This window comes from Cryptomeria japonica, chromosome 8 (genome assembly GCF_030272615.1).
Source record: "Cryptomeria japonica chromosome 8, Sugi_1.0, whole genome shotgun sequence".
Lineage (NCBI taxonomy): Eukaryota > Viridiplantae > Streptophyta > Pinopsida > Cupressales > Cupressaceae > Cryptomeria > Cryptomeria japonica.
Genome location: NC_081412.1, coordinates 482,834,504 through 482,840,503, shown reverse-complemented (window position 1 = coordinate 482,840,503; position 6,000 = coordinate 482,834,504).

Below are 6,000 nucleotides of genomic sequence, written 5' to 3'. Positions count from 1 at the left end.
TTGAAAGTTGTTCCCCATGGTCTTGTGAGTTTCTTAATTTTTTTATCACGTTCATAAGTGTCTTTGTTGAGGAGTTACAATATCTTTTGTCTTGGGGTATGTATCCTCACATGAAGGTGTCCCTTTGTCACACCTTGGCTTTGGAAGTGCATTCTCCTAGTACTATGGAGTCTTGTGAGAATTGAAAACTTGTGTTTGTCACCCTCATTATGTTTATTCCATCCCTTGGATGTAGGGTATGCTTGGTTGAGTAGAATTCTTTCACTTGTGAAACATCACTTGGTAACAATGTCATCATGGTCAAGGCTATCCTGCACATAATGGCACACTAATGTCATCACTGTTGTGCTTTGTGGTTTTTTTTTTCTAATTATGTGTACTTTTCTTGGTTAATCTCTTGTGGGTCGTTAGTGGGGCATCACAAGGGTCATAGAAAAAATACATTAGCTCGCAAACAATGATGCACAATAACATCTTAAAGGATCCTAAATTTCAATATCTCTAAAACATTCTAATCCAATTTAGACATATTAACACTATTTTTTGAATGAGAGTGAAAATGCATGTTGTGGAAAGCATTATTGCCTTTGTTGAAAGCTTTTTTTTTCCATCACTTCCCAAAATTTGTTGCAACCTTCTTTACTAAGATGATATATTGAAAATGTAACAAAAGTCATCGAGGATTTCCCACACCCCCTTGTATATAGCCACTAAAACATTGTAAACATGAATGGAGCCTTTTCTATTGACTTTTTCTTTGGCTTGAGATGAAAATTGTTGTGCCATAACATTGCTCAGGTCATGTTGAGACTTGTGAAGTCTCATGTTTATCCACAAATCTCTTAACAATGTGGTGATGAGGAGCAAGATCCAAGATAGATTTTTTGTGGTCATTATTTAATTCCTTGTACTTAATATTGTCCCCATTTTGTACAGGCATGAGAAACGTTTATTGAACTCCTATCAAGTTGTCCACAATATAGTGGTGAGGGGTACTATATTTCCACTGTGTAACATATTGCTTTGAATTTGTTTTAGATATGGGGCAATCTACAACAAAGTTGCAATTACTATAACATCTTTAACAATGAAAAGGCAAATCCATCATAATCCAATGATTGAAGCCAACTTTGACCATTGAATTTAAGAATTATTTCTACTAGGAGATTTGTTAAGTGTCCAAATCTACCAATATGAATGTAATGGTTGTATGTCTGAAATTAGAAGATTGATTATAAATAGCCAAATGGTTGCCCAAGGAATCACCAATTGCTCAAAGCAAGATTTACTCTAGAACTATCGTGGTTGGTTAGGAAGGCAAACACAAACAAGCTTAACAATAAAATATTCAAACGAAGGGTTGAATGTGGGTTTCATGGCTTAGTAAATAGAAAATGTTGACTCCAAGCCCACAAATTACAAAGGACAATATTTTGATCCTCCACACAATCAAATATCACATTCATATTTTTAGCTTTCCTTTCAATACAAGCTGCCATGTTTCAATAGTGCACTTATATAAGTCTAGGAGACATGGCCATAAATGTTTAAACCTCTAGATTAAAATGTGCTTTGCAAAGAAATATTCATTTTTAACTATTTAATCTTTACATCATTAAAAATTAGCTTGATGGGGTTACCCAACTCGAATAAACAATTTCATTGTTGAGTTCCCAATAAAATTTATTGTCCCATCGAGGGTTTGGGATTGTCGGAATTGGCTATCCAACAAACTATTTAGCAAGGTATATAAGGGGAAAAAGGTGCATAAGGAGATGTGCCCCTTATATAACTTGCTAAATAGTTTTTTACATACCTAGTTCCAGGATTGTCCCTGTTGTAGTGGTCATAGGAAAAGCCTTGCAATCTCCTTTACAATTTTTACATGAGACCAATTACCCACCATAATCATGGTCCTTGCAAAAGTGTTGTGAAAAAATAGGTTGTAAATCCTAGATGGATCCCCAGGTAAGGCAAAGAAAGTGCAAAAAGCCACTAACTTGTCGTAGAGCACCCAAAATCGAACCAATAGTAGTATTACCATTATCCCCAATAGCCACGTGGCAGAATCAACCCCTACATAAGGGAAATCATTGCAATAAAACATACCAATACAAGTTCTCAAAAATGACATCTTGAAAAACTCTTTTAGATATAATACTTTTATATTAATATTGTAATAGTAACAATTTATTATATATTTTGATATAATTTTCTTATATTCTATATCACTACAATATTTTTTAATTAGATTGCTAATTATTCTATTAGAATATGATAATAGCATTATAATTATGATACTACCAAGGCTCAGATGCAAGGAAAGAGGCATACGTGAGGGAAGTGACTAAATATGGCTAGGGCTTGTAGCAACACATATGGTTCAGACGATGGTGACCCTAGCGGAGATAGTGATCCAGATCATGATGGATCCCTCTCCATTTGGGTTGCTGGGGAGAAAGGGTCCTTTGCTTCTCCCGAAGGAAATCAACCCACCCTTATGTGCTCATGTAGGACTTTGTGGTTCTTTGCCCCTCTTCAGACGGATGCAAAGTCATTAAGCTCCTAGTGGTGGATACTACTTTGAGGGGGTCCTCTACTACAACTATTGGTAGAGACCTTAAAGAACCTGGTGGAGCCATTGGAGGTTTAGTTAGCAATGGTGTTGTTTCTAATGGTGATGACGCTAACGAGGATGTTTCTATGGAGGGGGCTACTGAGGGATTTGTTGTTACAAATATGGTAGTTGGCTCTGCTTTTTTGGGGGTGGTTTATGAGGATTTGGAGGCCCTATGGCAATCTTCTTTCAGCAAGGAAGTTATTAATTCCAAGGAGGACGAAGACCTCTTTTTCTCTCCTTTTGTTGGAAAAGACCCAAATGATGAGGATGTGTTCCTCATGAATATGTTATTAGAGGCTAGTTCAAAAGGTAACAAGATGGTTGAGGTGTTGATGATGGAAGCCAAGGATGGTGACTAGGTTTTTGGTCTGATAAGAGGGTTTATTTCCCCTTATCCTAGTTGGTTGTCTCAAAAAGTGATTGATCTTCCAAAACACCTTAATCCTGCATAAGATATTAAGTTTTTTTCTCCTATTGAGTTGGAGAAAAATGCCAATGTAAAGAATATTGAAGAGTCTACTCTAGATTAGAAGGGTTCAGAGAATGTTTTGATTCCAATTGAGAAGGTGAGAAATGGTATTGATAAGCCTTCTGAGGAGGATATCCCTTTGAAGAGTTTGAAATTTGTTTCTATCTCTTTTTTTTCTAATGTTGCTTCTTCGGGTGTTAATTTTGAGCCTACAGTTGTTGCTCTATCCCATCCTTGTAGCCTTTCTTGATGAGGTTCTAGTTGGTTGTTTTGCTTGGGGCAACAACCCGATGGTTATGGAGGATGCTCAAGTCTACTTTGATGTTCCTAACTCCCTTATTGTTGATTCAATTTCTTGGCTCAAGAGTTCTCTTGTTGGGAGGTTTTGTGTGAATCAACCCAATATTGATACAGTTAGAAAATGGATCCATCAAGTTTAAAAAATTTCAAGTGAGGTAAATGATTCTACTATTTTGAATAGGTATTTACTTTTTTCCATTTCTTCCCAAGAGGAAAATTCTAGGATTCTTTATGAAGGCCCATGATTTTTGGGTTCAAATGGTCTTTGCCTTCAAAATTAGTGTCCTAGTTTCATCCCGTGGAAGGAAAAAATGTTATTTCCTGTTTGGGTTCGATTGCTTCGGCTACCATTGGAGTTTTGGAATGAAAATATTTTCAAGATAATTTCCAATTCTTTTAGCAGTATAGTGCTATAAATAAGATTACAAAGTTTAAGAAGTGCTTATTATTTACTAGATTTTGTGCGCTTATGAAGAAAAATTAAGTTGTCCCTACCCATATTACCCTATCCCCTAAATTTGGAAAATGGGTGCAATAGTTTGAGTTTAAGCACTCCCTAGTTATTTGTTATGCATGCAATAGGGTGGGTCATGGATACAACTCTTGCTTAAATAATAAGATATGGCACTTCGTTTGGAAAAAGGAGACAAATAAGGATGAGACTTTTCTAGTTTCCTAGGAGGTTCAAAATACCGATTCTCATCAAGGGAGTTCCCTTTTGGATTGTTCACAGATAGATAATGTTTCAAGGTCTAATGATGGATGTGCCAATGATATTATGTCTCCTCCTTGTTTCAAGTTAATGCGATTTAGAGAGAAGGATCCTTCTATTGTGCTGAATCAAAGAGCTTTGGACCAATTTTTTAAAACACCTTGATTTTAGGATGGTTTGTGTTTGCTTTCGTTTATTATGCCTCTTGTTGTTTTCTTCATCTATCATCATTTTGTTTTGTTGTTTGTTGTTCTGTTAGGCTCAATGCTCCATCTTTCTCTTTGTACAAGGGATCAAGACCCTTTCAAAATCCTTGCTTACCTAATTAAAAACATTATAATTATTATTACGTCAAGAGGCGTCTTATACTCACATAATGGATTGATAGATATCCGCGATTAAAAACCCCCTATGATTAAAATTAACAATCGTCATAATTACAATTAGTTTTACTATTACTTAAATAAAAATAACTTTAATAATTTTAATCCCGTCAATTACTTATGATAAGAGATCTCAAATTAAATATTTAAATTTTTTATTAAATTACTCTCTATATAATAGAAATCAATAAAATATTTACTAGATTTATTTCAAATTAATGTAAACAAAATTAAATAAAATAATAAATCAATTTAAACAATTTAAATTAATTTAAATAATGTTACTTCGGCTAACTAGTTATAATAAGCCTTCTAAAATTAAATATTTAAAATTTTAATTATATTACTCTATATATATATATATATACTAGATTTTATTTCAAGTGAATTTAAATTAAATTAAATTAAATTTGAAATGATTAAAATTAAATTGAAATAAATTAAATAATTTAAATTAAACTAAATAAATTAAATCTTACATTAAAATAAAATTGCTTCTTTATTTGTATTTTTTTTTCTATGGTGAAGATTTTAATAGAAATAAAAATATAAAAATACAAAAATATAGTAATATCTCAATAATAATTTGATATTGATTTAATATATACAATACAATTAATATCTTAATAATAATTTAATATTAGAATATCATTTTTTTAGTTATGATAAATAAAAATGCTACATATATGTTGTTCTATTCTATTTCCTATTTAACTACATACATTTACTTCAAATGAAAGAAAAATTCTATAAAGTTATCTAATTAACTCACCTTAACATATATTGCCTTTAAGTTTAAAATATTTATCTTCTACTATTCAATATTGATTTAAAAACTAAAAATAATTTAGAAATATGTAGCATTTTCTAAATATACATCATGTAGCTTTGCATCATTTTTTTTGTTATGATAAGAGAAATGCTAGATATATGTTGCTCTACTTTATTTCCTATTTAGCAACATACATTTACTTCAAATGAAGAATATTTTTATAAATTTATTTAATTAACTCACCTTAACATATTTTGTTTTAAAGTTTAAAATATTTATCTTCTACTATTCAATATCGATTTAAAAGTTGCAAATAATTTCATTCTAGGTGAGCAAGATATCATGTAATACATGTGCATAGGTGTCCAATTGGTTGAAAAAGTACCACTATTGTCTTCCATTCAATGTCATCCTTCATATAGAGGAATTAAATGTCCACTATTGGTTGAGAGAAAAAATGATCAATAGAATTGACAAAAATGGACCAAAAAATAGTCAAAGAAAATTCAATAATGAACTTAGATGTAAAAAATTTATAATCTATAAATTGAGATTATAGATTTATGTGATTGGCCAATCACAGTACAATGAGTTTCGAGACCTTTACCTAGCTGGATGTATCTAGAAGGTTATTATTAGGTCAATAATGACAATGAAAAAACACAACCTATCTAAACAACTCAGTATGAAACTCATGAGATTTCTTAAGGGACAATCACGAATTAGTTTTCACACAGGACCACT